The following is a 21,238-nucleotide window of genomic DNA, read 5'->3' as shown; positions in this document are numbered from 1 at the left end:
ATTTTTAAAATAGATAGCGTTTAGATTACTATCTATCTATAGTAACTTTGTAGCCTAGTAGTAGGTCTTAGGACACAGAACCTATTTTTATAAAACAAACTAAAAGTGTTGTTGGTATGTTGGTAAGTGATACCGCCGACAATGGCACACTCAATGCCAGCAGGTTTGCGAGTGCGTCGACGGCCTTTAAAAACCCTATCTAAAGTTTAGGTGTATACTTCTTAAACGCTGTATGAATTCCTTATTGCGCAGAGTTCTGATCATTAAGCAATTTTAATCACAATTTATAATATAAGTATAATTTTTCTCATCAATCATAATATGAACTCACTTATAATAATAATAATCACTTATAGTAGGTATGTACTTCCCTACATGTGGCATTGGGGAAATCACGAAAAGTAGTTTTCGCGATAGAAATTTCTATCAAATTACAATTTCTTTTTGATGATTTTTAACTTATTTACCGCTTCCCTGTAAACCATAAATATGTTCAACTATTGTGTAAAAAAAAAAATGGCGATTAAATAGAGTGGCAGAGAGTTTATTGCCAGTTCCTCTCTTCCGTTCTACGCCCTTGATTTGAGAACTGGCAGTAAATGTAAAATTAGATTCATTTAATATTTATTTTTTTTGACGTTCATAAGTGTACATTATGTTATGTTTATGAATAAATGATTTTTTGATTTGATTTGACTATCATATATATTTCTAACACACAAATATTCTGTTACTAAACTAACATTATAATAGTACTGCAGTAATAATTACATTGATAAATATAAAATTAAAAATAATTAAAAACGTTTGGCAGCATTTCCCCACTGTATTGCGATACTTATTCGTTAAGCCAGGTAAGGGTCTCATTGACTCTTGACGGTCTTGTACTAAAGAGGTGACAACATACATTTTTTTTGCACCTGTGCACTTAAAAAGACTGCCACGGCAGGATTCCTACGCACGATGACAATGTTATCTTATTCGGTTAATTTGAAAGAAGATACACAATAGCTAGTCAAAACGCTTTTAATAATTAGCTAAATAAAAGCTCTATAATTTTATTAATTACATAAGGCTCTTTGAATTGCGGCCTAAATCTATATATATAAAAGAAAGTCGTGTTAGTTACACCACTTATAACTCAAGAACGAAAGAACAGATTTGAGTGAAAATTGGTATGGAGGTAGCTTAGAGCCAGGAGACGGACATAGGATACTTTTTATCCCGTTCGACAGCGTTCCCGTGGGACTTGACATGAAACGTCAGTCACTATAAAAAGTGGTATAACAAATAAGAATCAGACTTGGAATAATAAAACGCAAATGATAGCTATGTAATTGACGTATAATGACAGCTGTGTAATGACGTATATATGACAATTTGATATTTGTAAGAAATCAATATTCAAAATATTTCTATTAAATAAATACGTTTAATTATTTTTACAATTTACAATTTAATTATAATGATAGTGCTATTGCCCATTCGTATAAACAGTGAAGAGAACTATAAAACTCGGTATTGTCGTATGTATACAGTTCATCCAAAGAATGATGAATGTTTCTATTTGTTGTTGTTTTTTTTTTTTTTTTTTTTTTTTTTAAATATAGCATTACGCTGAGCGTATAGCCACCGACAAAGGTAAGGGAAAAGAACAATAAAGAAAAAGAATTTTAGATCGAACAAAAATTACATAGGATAAGGGATAGGATCAGCAGGTTATAAAACTATTTCTAATTCAATATACTACTAACTACATTATGGAAAGTAACAACTAAGAACAGTAATTAAAATATATCATATAGAAAATTATTTGTATACAAAATATACATATACTTATAGTTTTATATTATTTATATTAAGAAATAAACATAGCTTTTTATATACATTAGGATTTAAAGATGAAAGCATAACAGGAACAGATGTAGGTAACGGGATACTGGAAGAAGGATCAAGATGATCGAATAGCATGGAGTGGTTATACCGAGGACAGGACAGAATGATATGATTTAAATCACCAATATTCAGCCCACATTCACACATTTCATTATCTATAATATGAAATCTGGTAAGGTGGGCTGGGGTACACACATGGCCCAATCTCATACGAATAAGAGACGATGTTTCCTTTTTGTTAAATTTCATTTTAAAAAACCATGGCTTCAGTGGTATTGTGGGCTGTATAGATGAGAAATATTTACCCTTAATTAAACTGCTCTGAGTCCAAAGGTCAGTCCAAGATTTTTGAAGAAAAGAAGCAGGAAGTGAGGCCAAATCATGATAATAATTTTTATATGAATTGGCATCGCCATTCTTAACAGCTTCATTTGCTAGTTGGTCTGCTATTTCGTTACCAAAAATACCAGAATGTCCAGGTATCCAACCAAATGACACAGACAACCCCAATTGTTTACATTCATACAGCAAACCCCTAATCTCAATAATGATAGGAAAAATTAATTTGTTTTTTAATGGATATTTTTGGAGAGCTTGAAGAGCACTAAGTGAATCGGTGAATATGATTGATTTCTTAAGTTTCTTACTCAAAACTAGTTTTAAAGCTTTAAAGATTCCGTAACATTCCCCTGTGAAGATTGAGGACTCTGGAGGAAACTTTATTTTTATTGTAGTTTTACTTTGTAAGTGAAATATTCCTATGCCTACAATACCAGACGAACCGTGTTTAGAGGCATCTGTAAATATATAATTATTGTACTCATGGCAGTGTTGCTCACAGAAATAATTAAAAGTAATCCTTGCGTGGGAATCGCCCTTATTTATACCAATATTAAATCTAATGTCTGGGGAACTAGTTAGAGATTCATAGTTGGTTCCAAATAAAGGGTGAGTTGTCAAGGTGTGAGTTGGAGTTTGAATATTGATAAATTTATTGAAGCTAACGATGAGACAAGGTGAAGATTTATTTGACCAGTAATTGGAAGATGTCAACAATTGAGACAGTTCTTCAAGCTTAGAACGGAGAGGATGGTTGGTATATTGAAGGGAGCGAAATATGAATTTATCAGATAAATATTGTCGCCTAAGATATAATGGGGCATCAACACATTCTACTTGTAAAGCATTAATTGGACTAGTTTTCATAGCTCCTGTAATAAATCTTAATGCCTTAGACTGTATATTATCTAATTTTTTAAAACGGGTTGTATTTCCAGGAGATAATAAAAAGGTACCATAGTCTAAAATACTTCGGATTAAAGCGTTGTACATAAGTTTCATACAAAAGGGATGGGCACCCCACCATACACCGGATAAACATCTAAGGATGTTTAGGTTTCGCTCACACCTATTAAAAATGTAGTCACAATGATGTACGCCAGATAGCTTAGAATCTAAAAACACACCGAGGAACTTTACAGAGTTTTTAACAGGGATAATAATACTACCAAAATACACAGTGATCGGAGGAGGAAGTCGCTTTCTAGAAAAAAGCATGGCAACACTTTTAGTGGGGGATATTTCAAGACCATTAGTATCAAGCCATGTTTTTAATAAATTAAGAGAATGAGACAGTACTGAGCAAGCAATGGCCGGTGATTGATGAATGGAATAAAGTAAAAGGTCATCAGCATACTGAAGAATACAAATCCGATTTCCAAAAGAAGCTTTCAAATCATGGGTATAAATATTATATAAAATGGGACTTAATACTGATCCTTGAGGAAGACCTCTCCATAAGGTTCTAGTTACAGCAGTAGAGTCTTGTGAAATTAGAGTGATGTGTCTTTCATATAAATTATTTATGATAAAATTTGATAACATTACAGGTACATTTAAATACTGTAGTTTTTTATGGAGAACTGACAACACTACATTGTCATAAGCAGATTGTACATCTAAAAAAGTGGCAACAACAGAATCATTCCTTGAAAATGCTAAATAAATGTCAGTGGTAAAGATGGCAATACTGTCCATCGTGCTCTTTCCTCGACGAAAACCAAATTGACTGTCGCAAAGTAAATTATTGCTTTCTAAAAACCATTCAAGACGAGTTTTCACCAAATGTTCACAGAGTTTTATCAAGACCGAAGATAATGCAATAGGACGATATGAATTTGCATTGGAGGGATTCTTATTAGGTTTGAGAATTGGTATAATGATCTGGTTTTTCCAGCGTGGAGGGATAGAACCGGTTAACATGATTGTATTTATCAATTTCAGGAAATATTCAAGACTGTGGTCGCCTAAATGAGAGATGAAAGAATATGGGATTCCATCTTCACCAGGAGCAGAGTCTATAAGGGAAGATAGTATTCCTTTAAATTCATACATAGAAAATGGACTATTGAGACCAGAGGGGTTTAATGGCATCAGAGGCATAATTATTCTTTCAGGAACTGTAGTAGGAGCAAGTCTGTCGAGGAATTGATTAGTTAATGAATCGGGGAAAGAACCAGAGGTTTCAGTAAAAGCACACCTGAATCTTCTAATATTACGCCATACCACTGAAGGACGGACATTAGGGGAAATAGAGAGGCAAAAAGTTTTCCAGCTATCTGCTTTTTTCTTTTTGAATAATAAACTAGTGGTCTTGAAAGCATCTGTAACCAGATCAAAATTTTCAGATGTACAATTCTCATAATATTGAAGCTCAGCTTGTTTTCTTTTTTTAATAGCTTCCGAACATTCTTGATCCCACCAAGGTGGAGATGGAATGAAGCCCAGAGCACCATTTTTAACTGGAAAAGTTTTGTCAGCTACCTCTATAAATAATTTAGTAAATGCATCAGCACAAATTGATTCTGAACCATGTGAGATATTAGGAAGGGAAGTCATCTTTTTCTCTATAAGGGTTTTAAAGGTATCCCAATCAGCATTATTAAGTCGATATTTTAGTCTAGGAGAATGTCTAAATGTAAAATTAATATGAAAAGGAAAACTAAGAAGTAAAGGGAAGTGGTCACTACCAAATGAAGAAGAGAGTGTAGACCATGAAATAGTGGAAGCTAAACAAGGAGTACAAATACTTAAATCAGGGACACTTGAGCCTTCATTGGGAGTGGTCCGCCGGGTCACAGAACCATTGTTGAGAAAGCAAAGATTATGTGAGTCTAACAGTTCCATCAATGAAACTCCGTATGTATTGGTTGTTGAACTGCCCCATGAACTATGTTGACAGTTAAAGTCACCTAATAAGATAAAAGGCTTAGGGAGAGAAGAAATAATAGAGTCAATTTCAACAAAGATAGAAGAACTTGGATGAGGGATATATATTGAAACATAGCAGATATTATTAACAATAGCAGCAATAATTGAAAAATCATTACTATGAGAAGGAATAGGAAAGAGAGAAAAGGGAAGATGATGCTTGACTAGTAAGGCAACCCCACCATACCCGTCAATGCGATCCTCACGGAGACAGGCATAGCCCGAGTACCTACATGGAGTACCTGGTTTTAACCAAGTCTCCTGTAGAGCAAAGATAAAAGGTTTATATTTATTTATAAGATAAATAATATCACTTTTCTTAGATGAAGCACTTCTACAGTTCCACTGTAGAGCTGTGGCTTGCTTGTCCATTATTAATATAATTTGGTAAGTTAACGATAGTGTCAATTAAAGGAGCAGCGTTGGACGGTGAAAGAATATTAGACTGTGATAAAGTGTTAATGAGAATTTTAATTAGGTCTGCAATAGATTGTAATGTCAATTCATTATTGTTGTTTGGGTTTAAACCACAACCATTCCTGGGTAAGGGCATATCATAGTCTTTAATTAATTCATGTTGTGTATTTTTGTCATAACCTTTGGATAGTTTAGGAATATTTTTTGGTTTAAGAAAAACAGTCTTTTTGTAAGTATTACTCAAAGACTGTTTACGTGTCTGTTCATTTTGAGGAGTAGAAATTGTGGAAGCCCCTACATTGGAAGAAGAAAGTAAAGCATCAGCATAAGACACTTTAGAAATCGGTGCATGAATTTTTGATGCTTCAGCATAAGAAATACAGCTCTTGGCCATAGTTTCTTTGATGGCTTTTTGGCGATTAAACTCTAAACATTTTTTGCTTGTGGCAAAATGGGAACCTTGACATAAGCAGCAGTATGCATCATCCTCTAGGATAGAGCACTGATCAGCCGTGTGGTCTTGACCACACTTGAAACATTTTGGTTTTGATCTACAAATTGCTTTCACGTGACCAAATCTGCAACAATTGTAACATTGTATGGTGGGGAAAATGTAAATATCAACTGGGAGAGCAGTGTAGCAAATAAAAATTCGCTTAGGAAGTACTTGTCCATCAAACGTAAGAACCACAGTCTCAGTAGGCTTAAATTCACTGCCATTACTTGCAGTGATACGCCGTCTCATTCTTCTAACTTTTAAAATTGGACCGCATCCAACAGGTAAATTAATATTCTCCTTAACTTCTTCATCTGACCACTCAGCAGGTATGCCTCTTACAACACCCATACGGGTCACAGTAAATGTTGGGATAAAAACCTTATACTCGACTGATTGTAAAGCAGAACTATTTAAGAATGAATTTGCGTCTTGGTAATTATTAAAAGAAAGAGACAGTCTATTACGGCCAATTCGTTTTAAACTTCCGTTAACTATATTATGTATAGAGTTTCTTTTTAAAAAACGACCAAAAGCAATAGGATGGACTGTTACATTGTCATTAGGAGTTTGCTGTATCCTTTGCACATGTACAACATATGGTGCTGCATCACTCGCCTGATATGTTAAACGAGCTACAGATTCTGGTTTTTTATTAAACGAATTTAGCTGTGACTCCGTGAACAACGGAGCAGTACTAATTTGGGTATTGGTATTGGATAAAGGAATGCAATAACATTCATTTTGTTTAATTTCCTTGCCCTCATGTTTCTTATTACGTTTTTTTTTATGACAATGCGAGCAATGTTTATTTACATTGGCTCTCCGTTTTCTAGCACCACTGCTAGATTTTACTGATCCGTCTGTTTCCATGCCAGACTCATCATTAGAAATAGTTACAACATATCCAACCCCAGGGACTTCTCCGCCCCCAGGGTCATCAGGCGGCTCCATAAGGAGCAAAAGTATATAAAAAAAGAAAACTTACCAATAAATTATGAATTAATTACACTATTAACTAAAACTAAGAAATCACAAATATATATACATAAACTACACTAAACTACTAATCCTAATCCAACAAACAAAATAAAATTTTAGTTAATCGAAAAACGCGCGCGTTCACGTTCGTGTTTCCCGCCCTTTTTCTCATTTGTTGTTGTTGTCGAATGACGCATTTAATCGAGTATTGGAACGGGAACGTGAATATGATCACCAGGAATTAGATTTAGTAGTTCAAACGAATGTACCCCTGTTGAAATACCAACAAAAGGAAGTTTATGATACTTTAATGAAGGCAAACGATGATGAAAATGGTGGTTTATATTTCCTAGATGCCCTTGGTGGAACTGGCAAGACATTCCTCATGTCATTAGTTTTAGCAACTGTTCGGGCGAGATCCAACATAGCGGTTGCAGTTGCTTCTTCTGAAATAGCAGCCACATTGTTAGAAGGATGCCGTACGGCTCATTCAGAATTAAAATTACCGTTAAATCTTCAAACTATTGGAGAACCAACGTGTAATATTGCAAAACACTCAGCAATGGCCAAAGTTTTAGCGGCATCGAAAATCATCATCTGGGACGAATGCACAATGGCGCATAAACGTGCATTGGAAGCACTTAACCGAACATTAAAAGATTTACGCAATGAATCGAGATGTTTTGGAGGAGCAATGATTTTACTGTCTGGCGATTTCCGCCAAATACTGCCAGTAATTCCAAGATCTACGGCTGTCGACGAAATAAACGCTTGCCTCAAATCGTCAAATCTATGGCGCTATGTGACGAAACTGCAGCTGACAACAAACATGAGAGTTACATTGCTTACTGATAAAAAAGAAGAAAAAGAATAAAGATGTAGATGACCTGAACTACATAATGGTATGCGTTTGGTGGTTAGAAAATTGAAGAACAATGTAATTTACGCTACGATAATGATAGGAAAATTCAAAGGTGAGGAAGTTCTTATTCCGAGGATCCCGATGATCCCAACCGATATGCCGTTTGAATTTAAAAGACTTCAATTTCCGATACGTCTTGCATTTGCCATGACCATCAACAAATCACAAGGCCAATCCTTAAAAGTTTGTGGTTTAAATCTAGAACATTCATGTTTTTCCCATGGTCAATTATACGTGGCATGTTCACGGGTCGGAAGACCATCAGCGTTGTTTGTTTTTGCGCCTGATAATAAAACAAAAAATGAAAAAATGTGTATCACAAGGTACTTAAGTGAAGAGCAACCTATGTACTAAAATACAGAAATAATAATGAATGATTAATGTAGGTATTTAATTTTTTTGTATATTTTCCAATAAAAAAACCCAAACTGCTTATTTATTGCCATTAAGGCGGAACAAAGTTCGCCAGGTCAGCTAGTGAATTATAAAACAACCAAAACCCATTTTAAAATGACGCTAATTGTTATTTATATAATGAGCTTTTACAATTAATTTAATAAAATGACACCTTGTCAGTATATCTGGGTCAAGGATTGGTATTTTGGCATTATCTTAAGTACTGTTTTAAAGTAACGAACGGTTTAAATTTTTTTTTTATTTATTTAACAAAAAAATTACAGTGTGTATTAATTACGTGACCTACCTTGAATTTCTCAAAAACCCAGAACTCTATGCTAGTTCCAACACGGGACAGTGTCTAGTACTGACAGTCTACGATGTATTAAGTTATAAAAATGTAATTACAATGTGTGTTGATCAATAATTAGCATCATTATTGTAATTATGAATCATATGTGTATTACACCATAGGGCGACCTTGAATACACGCATCAATGGCTGATTCATCTTTGTTTTTAACAGAAGTTGTGTCTTAATATATCTATATGAACACGTGTAAGGGTTTTTGGATACATCGAAGTATCTTATACATACTAGTAATATATTAATTTTATTTATAATAAACATTTTGTAACGACGGTAATTATCAGTCAAGGAAAACATCAAAAGGAAAGTATCATCGGCCCAAAAGAAGCATGAACATTTTTGAGGTTATACTTCTTTTGGCGCGTTAAGGAAAAATGATAAGTGTAAATTTTAAGAGTAAATTTAAAGTTAGGCGTAACTCCTATTTCAGTTTTTTATGATATTTAAATAAATTTTCTAAGTAATGTTCTTTCTATCGCAAGTTTAGTTTAAAGAAAAAACTAAACTTATAACTAAAAATATATAACACATTAAAAATTTATTTAAAATGCAAGCCCTCTAGCATCGAGAGTGTCCATGGGCGGCGGTATCACTTAACATCAGGTGAGCCTCCTGCCCGTTTGTCCCCTGTTCTGTAAAAAAAAAGAACATAAAACAAAATTTTTGAAAAGATTTTTATCTTGTTACGCCAAAGAAGTATAACTTCTAACGCTTTTTTTTAATTTAGAAAGTGTCTTCAAACCACGTGGTTATGCATGAACCGGATAGGATTTCATGCGCATGCATGCATTTCATATGCGCAGGAGTCTGCGTACCTATCTAACTACAATATTCGTAACATCAAGCTGACAAGTTGCTCTTCAATATTTTTATATCACCTAAATTATCTGTATATGATAACTGGCATTTATTAATGATATTCGTTAAAACAATCCTTTAAGTTGTACAGTACATGATCAGCCTTAATCTACAAATAAATTATTATTTCTGTTATATTATGTACATTATTACAATAGAAACACTACGCAGTTATGGTACTACGCATTTCGGTAAATCAATTGCGTCCATCGTAAATTTTATTTACGCGAATAAACTTAAATAAAGTTTATTAATAAAAATTATTTGGAAATATACAGGTTACATCTTCGGGGACATAAAATTTCATCCCCATTCACGATCACATTTCTATATAGACGATTACACATTTACACATTTTATTTTTTTATTATTTTTTTTTAGATTTCACATTTCTTATCACGATTCAATATAGACGATTAAACAACTAAATATTCATAATTCTTGAATGACGACGTACGAATAATAATCATAAGCTTAATCTTTAGACTAAGATAAGAAATATTTATTCAACAATAAATGGTTCCAAATTGACACTTCAAATTTAATTGTTGAATTTTCATTGTCCAATCTACGTAGATTTTTGATTAACACGATAAATTTTGATTCAAATTTCTGGTAAAAGTTATTTTTAAATGCACTTAATGAATTTCCTTAATTTAAAAGGTCATTGAAGTAAATGTTGTAACTACCGAAAATAAAAGTATTGTCCAAAAATTAAAATGAAATCCATACAAGTTTCAAATTGTAAAGGCTCGACCAGTCGAACCACTGACTTCCGCGGCGATTTAAAGAACGTTAAATCGTTTCAGGGTAGGTACGTAGTCGTACAGGTTTGTAGCCAAAGATTGTCTGTAGTCTAGTCTCCAAAGATATCAAGTAAAAAATACGTTCATCTTAAATGGATATCTCTAGAAACGTTTCTTATTGAGGGCCTAAGAATGTTTACGTCAAAAAAGTAGTTTTTGTTTGTGAGAATTTTACAGTGTTTTTTACTAACAAAAATTGTTGCCATTTAATATAAATTGGATACATGTTGCCATGTGAAAACGGTAGCCAATCATGGACATAACTCGAAAGAAACAAATAAAATAACAACTTGTCAACGAGTAATGGAATGTCGTGGACTAAATTTAAAACTTAAGGACAAGATAAAAAGTACAGAAATAAAATAAAAAACCAAAGTTATTAATGCATTCCTAAAAACTTAAGTGGTAATTGATGGACCACACCGGTCACATGAACAAAAAAGGGTAATAAGTTGGAAAGAGTTACCATGAAAAAAAAGAGGTCGCCCTCTTGCACAAAGGTCTGAAAAACATGAGATGGAGAAAATCGAAAGAAAAATTCTCAGGATGGAGAAAGATGTACCCAGTTGGAGGAGGCTTATACTCTATTAGTGCATGTCTATATGTATAAAATTGTGTGTAACTTCTGTAAAGATCGATTAATGTTTCTGGGGATCATTGAGGCTTATCTACTATTATTAAATATTGGTATCAGTTAACACTAAAATTGTACAATTTTATACATTACATTAACTTTAAAGTTTCGTTAACATCCAAAGTTTGAACATCAACGTCATATCTGTCACTGTTAAAGCCAACGTGGAGCGAACGTGGTTTGATAATTGTTTAAACTTATCGTTAAAGCTAATAGCCTAATAAACGTTGTCTTAATATAAAGCTTACACTGAAAGGTCAACAATCTTTAAAAATCCATTAGCATTAAGTAAATTGATAAAAATATTTTGACACATATAACACGTCACATTAAATACAACCGTTATACTGTCAATCTACTTTCAAAAGGGCTTTGCAAATTTGATTCATTTAATAACTGACTACTATTAAACTATTAAAATATTGTTATACCCGATACACCATTGACTGTAGGAAACGATGTATACAAAAAAATGCAGTTTATATATTTCGGCAATCGTATGATTTATGTGTTTTGTTAATTAGATTGTGATGCCAATTTAACTAATTATTGAGTAAAGAATAGTTTCAGAACTCAACGAAATAAGGAAATTGCCTCGGCAACTGTGCTCGCGCAGCGGACATATCAATTGCTTGCAGGTCAGTGGCTGCTATATGCCACTTGACATAAACATTCCGCCAGACCAAGATTATTGTCTCAAGCAATCATCGTAATAAGGGACTCTATGTGGATCGTATGATATGACTGTATATATAACTATATATAACTCTGGTACTGGTGTTGAAATTTTGCATTATTTTTTTTATAGAACAGGGGGCAAACGGGCAGGAGGCTCACCTGATGTTAAGTGATACCGCCGCCCATGGACACTCTCGATGCTAGAGGGCTCGCGAAAATATATTTATACTGCTACTGAAACAACACATAGTACTCGTAATAAATAGCACTCTATTTTACTCTACATACACTCTACTACATTAAGATTATAATTTGACTGAATGGAAATAAGCATTTAGAGCCGACAATGCTAGTTCCATTCAAGGTGTTTCAAAATGGACCCTTCTGTCTTCCCAGAGTAGACCGGATGCGGTCATTACCTACTTGCCTCAGATTGTGGTTTCCGGTGCGAACTAAGTGCGCGTGTATCGGACTCAAAACAAGTACTTGGATATATTAGGGTAGGTAATCGTGAGTCAACATACAAAAAGATATACGAATATATTATGTCTTACTTTGTTTACGACGAAATGAGAGAAAATTGAGAAAATCAATAAAATGTCAACTTAAATATCACGAAGTATTACGTAGGTAAAGCTCTATAAGGAAGGCAGTCTTTGATTTTCTTATTTGGTGATTACGTCAACAGTAATTGTTTACTTTTAACACTTATTACCTACCCACACATTATCTATGTTTGAAAACGAAATGCATTTTCGAGGATTCCTACTAAAAATTCATATTTTGTACTGTTATTTTAGAGATGTTTGCTATCTTTTACAGACAAGAGTCATAAATTGCAGTGATAATCTGTTTACGTTATACCTGGTAACATCAATTTAGTTCCCTTTGTAGGAGACGATCTTGGTTCGTTGGGTTCAAGCGCACAGGTGCTAATTGAAGATTATAATTGGCGTATGGTACCTAGTACCGGTGACCGCATTATTACTAAGTAAAGAAAATTGTAAATACTGTCTATTTGTTGCTTATTTAAACTTAATAAATTTTTATACATACTGCTTTATTTGATGCAGTAAATAATACTTGCCCATTGGGAACTTTCAATGTTGCATGCGTACAGCTAAGTCTACAGGGATTGTTCAAGGTTATATAAACGTACACGGTAACATAATATTCATAATCTGTACTATTATAATAATAACAGATATATAGATTATTTATCCTCATAAGAAACATTACGTTGCGTTAATAATAAAATATACATTTACATTAGTCGCGTTTTCTTAAAGTAAAGAGTTATATATTCCACAATTTGTCGTTATTTGAAGTCGTTTAACAATTTAATACATATAATCTTTTGCTATTAAAATATCCCTATTGTTTTATGGTCTTATATATATCATAATCTACTGACTTCCTTCGCCATGTCATCAGCCCCAGTTTCCGGGTACTCAAATTACGATTGTTTATTATTGTTATTTGATATTGCCTGTGATAAAAAAACCGTCATTAACTGCTTTTGTTAAAATCAGAAATAAAAAAGCTATAATTTGTGTATAAATTAATAATCTTCCTGCACTACATGTATTTTAAGCTTTTTCACAATAGTCAATATTTTAATCAAGTTGACCAACAACACTTGCTTTAAACAGTAAAAAATTTAGTTTTGCATGATATGATCTTAACAGATCTTTTTCTCTCGGCCTACACGCTCTGTCTTCTTTGCCGATGAGTAGGGATACCTACAGATTCAAATTTAATCAAAATCAAAATTCATTTATTCAATTTAGATGCGTCTTATGGCATGCTTATGAATGTCAAAAACGTTCTGTGATTTACCTTACATTATGATGTGGAATAAGTGATACCTGTATCTTATGTACCATAATAAACATATTTTATATTCTTTAATGTTTTCGGATATTATTCCTGTCTGTATATTATTGAAGATTATCTTATCTGGTCTTTCGAAGAACTAGCAAACAGAACTGCGTAATATGATATAAGAGAATGCATTTCAAGTATTTTTATCGTATTATTAATAAATGATAATGCAAGTAGAATTATAATGTGACTTTATCACTGATTATTTTAATTTCTCGTCACTTGAAAACGGCAAAGTGTCTTGGAAATGGAATAATGGATAATGGAAATATTTATTAATACATATTTTTTGAGCTTCCTAATGTTCAATGGTAGCGCCATGGACTGACGTTTTGATAATGAATAAAGTGTTGATAATAAACACATTTTAATTAATACATATAGACTCAACTAAATACACATACAGCATACATTTAGCTTAATTAATATATATTTTTGCATTTGCAAGGTTTGTAACTTACTACACTTATTACTAACTGAACTACACTTATTAAACAAAAATATGAAATATATGCATATTTTTGTTTAATAAGTGTTATTTAATATATACCGTTTTAGTTATCATTTGAACTTTTTATCAGGATACTTTACAGTGATGATTTAGAATTTTTTTGAGTCTATTTGTAGATTACCTATCATCTACCGCTATGCGTCTTCGAACAAATGATTTCTTCGTGCAATAGATGTGTCGGTTTTTTATCGTTATTAACCGGTTTTCTTAATTTGACTGACGGACGTATTGTTTTCTTACTAGTAAGCACTATCCTTAAGCTGATAAAAATCATAACTATAACATATAAATTGTGTAGCCACATTTTTTTTATGTTACAGGAGGGAAACGGGCCGTAGGCTTCTAATTTTTAGTGATACCCGCCGTCCATGGACACTCAGAAGGCTAGCAAGCGCAAAGCCGGCCTTTAAAGAATTGGCACGCTCTTTTCTTACTACTTTTAAAAAAATACTTTTTCCACATAATGGTGGTGCACTCGAATAATTGCCTTAAAAAACGCTCAGAACGCTGATCATCACCGTGATACGGACTTTTTTTTGTATTCTGTCTTGACGTACGATATGATATCGCAAGTAAATAATATTGTTATAAGCAAATAGACGTGACAAACCAAATCCAATAATACTTAAAATACCGGGGTGAGGTACTGAACTTCAATAACCTTCAGTTATACCTTGAATAACGTAAACAATGCAGATTAGCTTATCGTAATACCTATTTATTATTTTAAATATTTTAGTGTATTTATCATTGCATACAACCCAATTTCGGCATTTCTTAGCGTTCTCATACTCTCTCATATTTTTTTTTGGTTTTTTTTCGGTTGCTTGGAAAATATCGCTTAACGGTCCGTTACGGAGGTGAGAAATGAACATAACCATGTTATAACCAAAAACATCGCATCAAATTTAAATTTCGAACTGAATTTTTCAAAGATCATAATATATATATTTTTTTTAACATGATATAGTTATTCCATGTCATAAAATTAGAATCAGCATCTCTACTCATCGGCAAAGAAGACACAGGATGTAGGCCGAGAGAAAAAGCCGGCTTAAAAAACTCTCGGTACTCTTTTAAAATAGAAAATTCTGCATATTCTCTATGTAAAATTAAATCAAATTAACATGTCAAGATTATAACGGTACGGCATGACATAGCAATTCGTTTATTAAAACCTAAGCACAACAATCAAATATACAGCATATTTTTTTAGTAATTAAAAAAATATATATAAACAGTGTGATCCCTGTGAAAGTGTACCTTTAACGCTGGCAGTATTACCTCGCTGTATTGCTTATGCCATGAAAACACCAGCTCTGGGGTAACCGGTACTATCTACGAGGCGCTAACTGTTGTCTTTAATTACCGCCTGTGCACTTGAACCCTACGGCCCAAGAGTTTTTACTCCAAAGGAAACAAAATCGAAGTTGGAGGAAAGACTCTTGTATTTTGCCGTATAATATTTTTTAACTTAGACTGCTAGATTTGTGAGCAGCTGAGAGATATACTGGAAGAGCTACACTTGTTATCTTGCGTACTTCTAATCCGCTAAAGTGAATAGGGAGCGATGCTTGATTCAAAAAAGTTACAAAACTAACGCTTAAAATTGATTCCAAAGAAGTTTTTAAAAGATTATCCAAATCACACAGGGCTACACCGAAGTACATAAAATTAATTATTAAGTACTGAGTGTGCGAAAATATCCTGAAGACGATGATAAAGGTCTTTAAATATTAGAGTTAAAGTATTATTTATACATCGTTTCCCTCAGGGGTACACTGATATTTATTTTTAATAATTTATTTATTCATTGCACGAATTTGGTACAAAATGTCAAGGTGGTACAATTGTCAGTCGTGTAATATAATTTATTTAATATTTGGAGCTAAGGTATTCATTTACAATAACTTAATATAATTCATTCATTTAAGTTTTTGAGAAATATTGCGCACTTATCTATGTCTTACCTTATTTGCAAAAGATAAAGTTATGTTTCACGTAGGTCATTCACAAAAATCACTTGTTTCAAACACATCGAAATTTTCGCGTTTATATTTCAACGTTACCAACACGAGTGTTGTCGATAACTAATCAATTGTGACTGAATAGAACTAACAATATTAGATAAGATCGTCTATGTGCACCTGATTTGATACAGTCAAATATATACGTACATATATATATACATGCAATTCTTGTGAAAAAAACCCAAGATAATTTTGTTGAATACAAAACTAATTTTAAACTTATATAAAATTATTTTATACAAATAGTACGTAGAAAAATACTAGACTTTGGATTTGTGTTGACTTCATAAACGGATTTAAAAAAAATACTTTTACAATAGAAATAATGTTTATAGATTGTATGAGGTGCATTCACCCAAAAAAGCATCGCGTGTCTTGTATCCTGCTAGATTATATTGGTTAATTTGGTAAGTGGGCATTTAACTATTGCTATCTTAGATTGTATAGGTACTTGGTACTAGGTCTTCTTCCTATCTTTTTCTAACTCTAGCACTGTTCTTCACCTAATTCCCGGTGGAACATAAAAAGGGGCAATGATATTACTAATAAAGAAATATAATCGTGCCATTGTGAGCAAGACCATAACACAATGGTAATGAAACAAATTTATTTATTAGAATTTATGAAACAAATGACGCTTTACGCAGAAGACTGAGTAGTAATTGTACTTAATATGCACCTGTAATGAATTTCTGAGCAAATTGCGCAAAACAACAATTGCTTGTAAAAAATGTAGATTGTTATTACCTTTTTATTTAATGTAGCGATACATATATTCTAACATTCGTTATTCTAATTTGGCATGTATGTAATGTTGTCTGTTACCTTTACCTACGGAACGAAAAAAAGAAAATGCAATGGATTTACTTTTCTCACTAAAAATGTACATAATGTTAGGGTTTCTAAAATTGTATGACCATGATACTTTTTACTTTTACAACAATATCCGGTGGTTTTTACAATAAATACAAGTTTGTTATAATTCAGGTCATTTAAAAAATAGATGATTTGTATAATTATTATCTTAAATTATTAGCGTTTAAAATAGATACAATGTTATGTCTATTTAATGTGATTTTGTAAAAAATAGTTCCATTGACAAGACCCATGGTCGGCAGTGTAAAGATTCTTTGATTCGGGAGCTATTATCATAAATTTTTTATCATAAAACTTGTTAATTGTATACCAGTGTGTAAATTGACAAATTCCGAGCCAGACTACTGTTTTAAACTAGTCTTAAGCTATTAGATACAACTTTATCCGTCTATAGAATCTACTTCGTACTAATCTTCGATCAATAAGCATTGTTCAACTGGTATTTGACCAACAAATTAATCTAGCACTACTTTACATGCAGCGTTCGTCTACATATTATTGTATGCGAAAACTTAGATCTAGATTAACGTGCACTGAATAAAGGTACTTTTAATATTTCAAAGCATATGTTGCATAAAAATACTAATACATATGAGAAATGCATGTTTTGCACTAGAGCAAGAGTCGCGGAGAGTTTACTGCCAGTTCTTCTCCTCCGTTCTACGCCGTTGATTTGAGAACTGGAAGTAAATGTTAAATTAGAAGCATTCAATATATATATACGGCATAGAACTTGGACGCTGTCAGAGACTATGTCTGAAAAAACTGGAAGCGTTTGAGATCTAGGTTTATTCCTGCTTGAAATATTTTTAACAGACCGCATACGAACCGTGCTGGACTGAATGCAGAAGAAATGCAGAATAACAAAAAACGTGCTTATGACGATTAAGACATGGTACTTGAGTATTTCGAACACGTTTTACGTTAGACCAAAAAATACGATCTCCTTTAACTTTTCATACAAGGCAAAGTGGCAGTTAGGAGACCTGGCCGCAGACGCACATTTTGGTTTATAAACCGTAGTTTGTTATCCTTTGGTCAAAACACCTAGTCATTGTTTAGAAGCGCCTCATCCACTAAACTAGCCATAATGATCGCCAACCTTCTTATAATTTCTTTTTTGTTAAAAAAACTTTTGAATATATCATGATACAATATGCAGATGTGTTGGGTCTCTCGGTATATATGTACAGGCAAGTTTCCTTTAATGTTCTTGAACAATTTTTGATGTTATAACGGCTGCAAGAATCTATATCTATCAACATGTTGACGTCATATAATAACGATGGATAGCTTTCAAACTCATTCCATTAAGTATATACTACTTCCCGACCATACTAACTGGAACCTACGGGTTAGTAATGCCTTTCCCTCCTTTAGGTTGGATTTGGAACTTTCATAGTTAGGTATACGTGCCGTTTTTTATTAAAATAAAGTTCAAGTCATTGATTCGACAAAAACTAGAGTGTTTAGATTTTGCAATTACTTAAACACCTTTAAGTATTATGCATGACTTAACGGGAATCGCTAATGCATTAAGGTTAATACACATTACTTTTTAAAAAGAAAAAGAATCACGACACAATTAATGACATCGAAAAAAAATTAAAATCCTTAACAATTTTTCTTATTTTTAACCTTTAATTTTATTTTATTTCCTTCACACCATTTTACACAAAACTGCATTACCGATATTGCTAACTTTCACTTATATTATTATTATCATTTCCTACTAAGTTTTAATATATTATTTTTTTGCGACTGAGGCGCAAACTAGCTGATGTGGTCTCTGGCAGATTGACCAGCTCTGTGAAACATTCTGCTCTTCAGCATAATCCTGAGCCAGGGCCATTTACAGCCACAGCACACATGCAATACATGCTTGGGACGAACCGAATGGGAAAAGGAAAAAATAATATACCTCTCATTATATCTTTTATTATTTTTTTCTCTTTGATTATTGTTATTTTGTGAGTAGTGTAGTTCAAATAATCAAAGATACCTTACAAGCCGTATATATTTGGTATATATTTCGCCTGTATTACTGAAAAAAATAATTTTACAATCTTTGCAACTCCTTCAAAAAGCCGGCTACGCTTTTGCGAGCCCTCTGGCAATGGGAGTGTCTTTGGGCAGCGGTATCACTCACGAATCCGACTAAATTAAAATTCTCTATAAGTTGATAGTTCTTGAACTCTATTTTTGTACTTGAGTTCAGTTTATAGAGTATTAAGAAAAAAATACATAAAGTTTTGATCGTATCTATCGTAAAAAGTATATTATAATATGGTAAGACATTTTAATGTCATTCTGAATTGAAACTTCGTAATCCTATAGAAGGAATCTCTATGTATATTTTATTTAATAATTATTAAAAAAGAGATCGATCGAAAGCGATAAGGCCGCCCTCCTTTTCATTAATAATGTCAATTGTATTATGTTTATGCAACGAAGTGTTAATAAATAAACATTAATTGAGTGTATTTACAATATTCTTACACTACATAGTATAATTATAGTCAAAATATTAAATTATTAGTGATTACAAATTAATAAATAGAAAATTATACAAATTTTAAAACTTGGCTGTTTAGTGTGTATCTTTAACACTGGCAACACTTCCTCGCAGTATGACAATGCTTATTCTTAGAGATTGCATTGACGAGACCATATTGACCTACCAGCTCTGGTATCAACCCCACGACCTAAGAGACCCTTAGGCCGTGGGATTAAATGCACAGGTAATGTTAAATACACACTCCAAAACAAAATCTAAATTGGAGACAAAATACATATATTATTTTTCTCTTAACCCATATCTCCACGAAAACTCGGCCTCCAGGCACAAAATAATAATAGCGTTTTTATCGTATTTATTTTAAAATTTTGACAACAATATTATTACTATGACACATTTTATTCACACAGCCCAATGTACATGCAGCATTATAAACACTAAATCACGCGATTTAAACTGAAGTCTGTAGAAAAGAAATGTTCCGAATGACTGCCTCCGTAACAAAGCTATACATCATACAATAATATACTAATTGGTCAGTGCAATAGTACTGCAAGAATGAAGTTTAAGATAATAGCTGGTTATTAATTACATCGTAAAATACGCATTACATCTAAGGTCGGGAAAAAAGAAAACCTGGCTGATAAACTCTCTGTTCTTTTCAGTGAGGGTAGTACTAACAAATTTAAAAGATTTGTTATCGTTGATTTGAGATTGTCCAAAGAGCGTATTTGTTAAGATCACAGTTTAGATCGAAAAGCGATTTTTTTTTAGTTCAAAGAGAGAATTTGTGTAGTTCAAAGAGCGCTGTAATTGTTTAGTTCAAAGAGAGAATTTGTTTAGTTCAAAGAGAGCTGCATTTGTTTAGTTCAAAAAGAGAATTTGTTTAGTTCAAAGTTGCTTAGATCCAAGAGTGTATTTCTTAAGGTCAAAGAGAGAATTTATGTAGTTCGCGCATTTGAACTGATTTCGTTTTATAGTTAAGTCAGGATAATTTATTTTTCCTTTCTTTGGCGATAAATTACGATTTCATTAGCGAGCCAACTTAAAACTGTTCTGTTTGTTTTCTGTTCTGTTTAACACTCTTTTGATAATAGATTTTAACGTTTAACAATAGACAATTTTCGGAAATTGTTTACATTATTTCATAATTTAGCCTTAAGTATCAGAAATACTACGAATAAATTGTAATCATAAAATAAAAACCACTTAAACCGTGTCTAACTGCTGTTCATATTCGTACAGTAATCTTTAGGATTACACATCCATTCACAATTAAAAATAAATAAGATATAATTGCTTCAAATCTTATCTACGTTATCATGAAACAAAGGCACCTTACGTAAGTATTTTGACCCTGGATCTTGGGAGTACAATAAACTTAACTACTAGTTATTTGTTCGTACTTAAGTACCCCCTTTTTTCTTTAAACACTCTGCACTCTTGAAACAAGAGAACTTTCTGTCTAAGAAGGTTAACATCACAATGAATAGTTTTTCGTTAAAATAATCTTTTCATATTCTGATTGATTGTTTTGATTTCCGTTATTGAGTTCCGTTGATTGATACAAACAATTTAATATATGTAATTAAATATGTTCCAGAAAATTAAATATGTCAACCAGAGCGCAAAATTTTTAATTAAATACAATATAGCAAACAATAAATATTAGGTTTAGTTTTATTTACCAGTTACG

At 32.6% G+C, this 21,238-nt stretch overlaps 1 protein-coding gene across 1 annotated transcript in view; it reads right to left on the bottom strand.

The window, feature by feature from the left end:
• LOC110996101 (protein peste) overlaps nucleotides 1-16,221 on the bottom strand; it is a 56,236-nt gene extending 40,015 nt beyond the window's left edge. Inside the window, exon 1 of the mRNA XM_022263628.2 lies at nucleotides 16,089-16,221. The gene's annotated coding sequence lies outside the window, so the exon portion shown is untranslated. The remainder of the gene's footprint in view (nucleotides 1-16,088) is intronic.
• Nucleotides 16,222-21,238: the final 5,017 nt, after the last annotated feature.

This window comes from Pieris rapae, chromosome 10 (genome assembly GCF_905147795.1).
Source record: "Pieris rapae chromosome 10, ilPieRapa1.1, whole genome shotgun sequence".
NCBI classification, from domain to species: Eukaryota; Metazoa; Arthropoda; class Insecta; order Lepidoptera; family Pieridae; genus Pieris; species Pieris rapae.
Note: the sequence above shows the minus strand (reverse complement) of the source record. Positions and strands in the feature narration are given on the sequence as shown.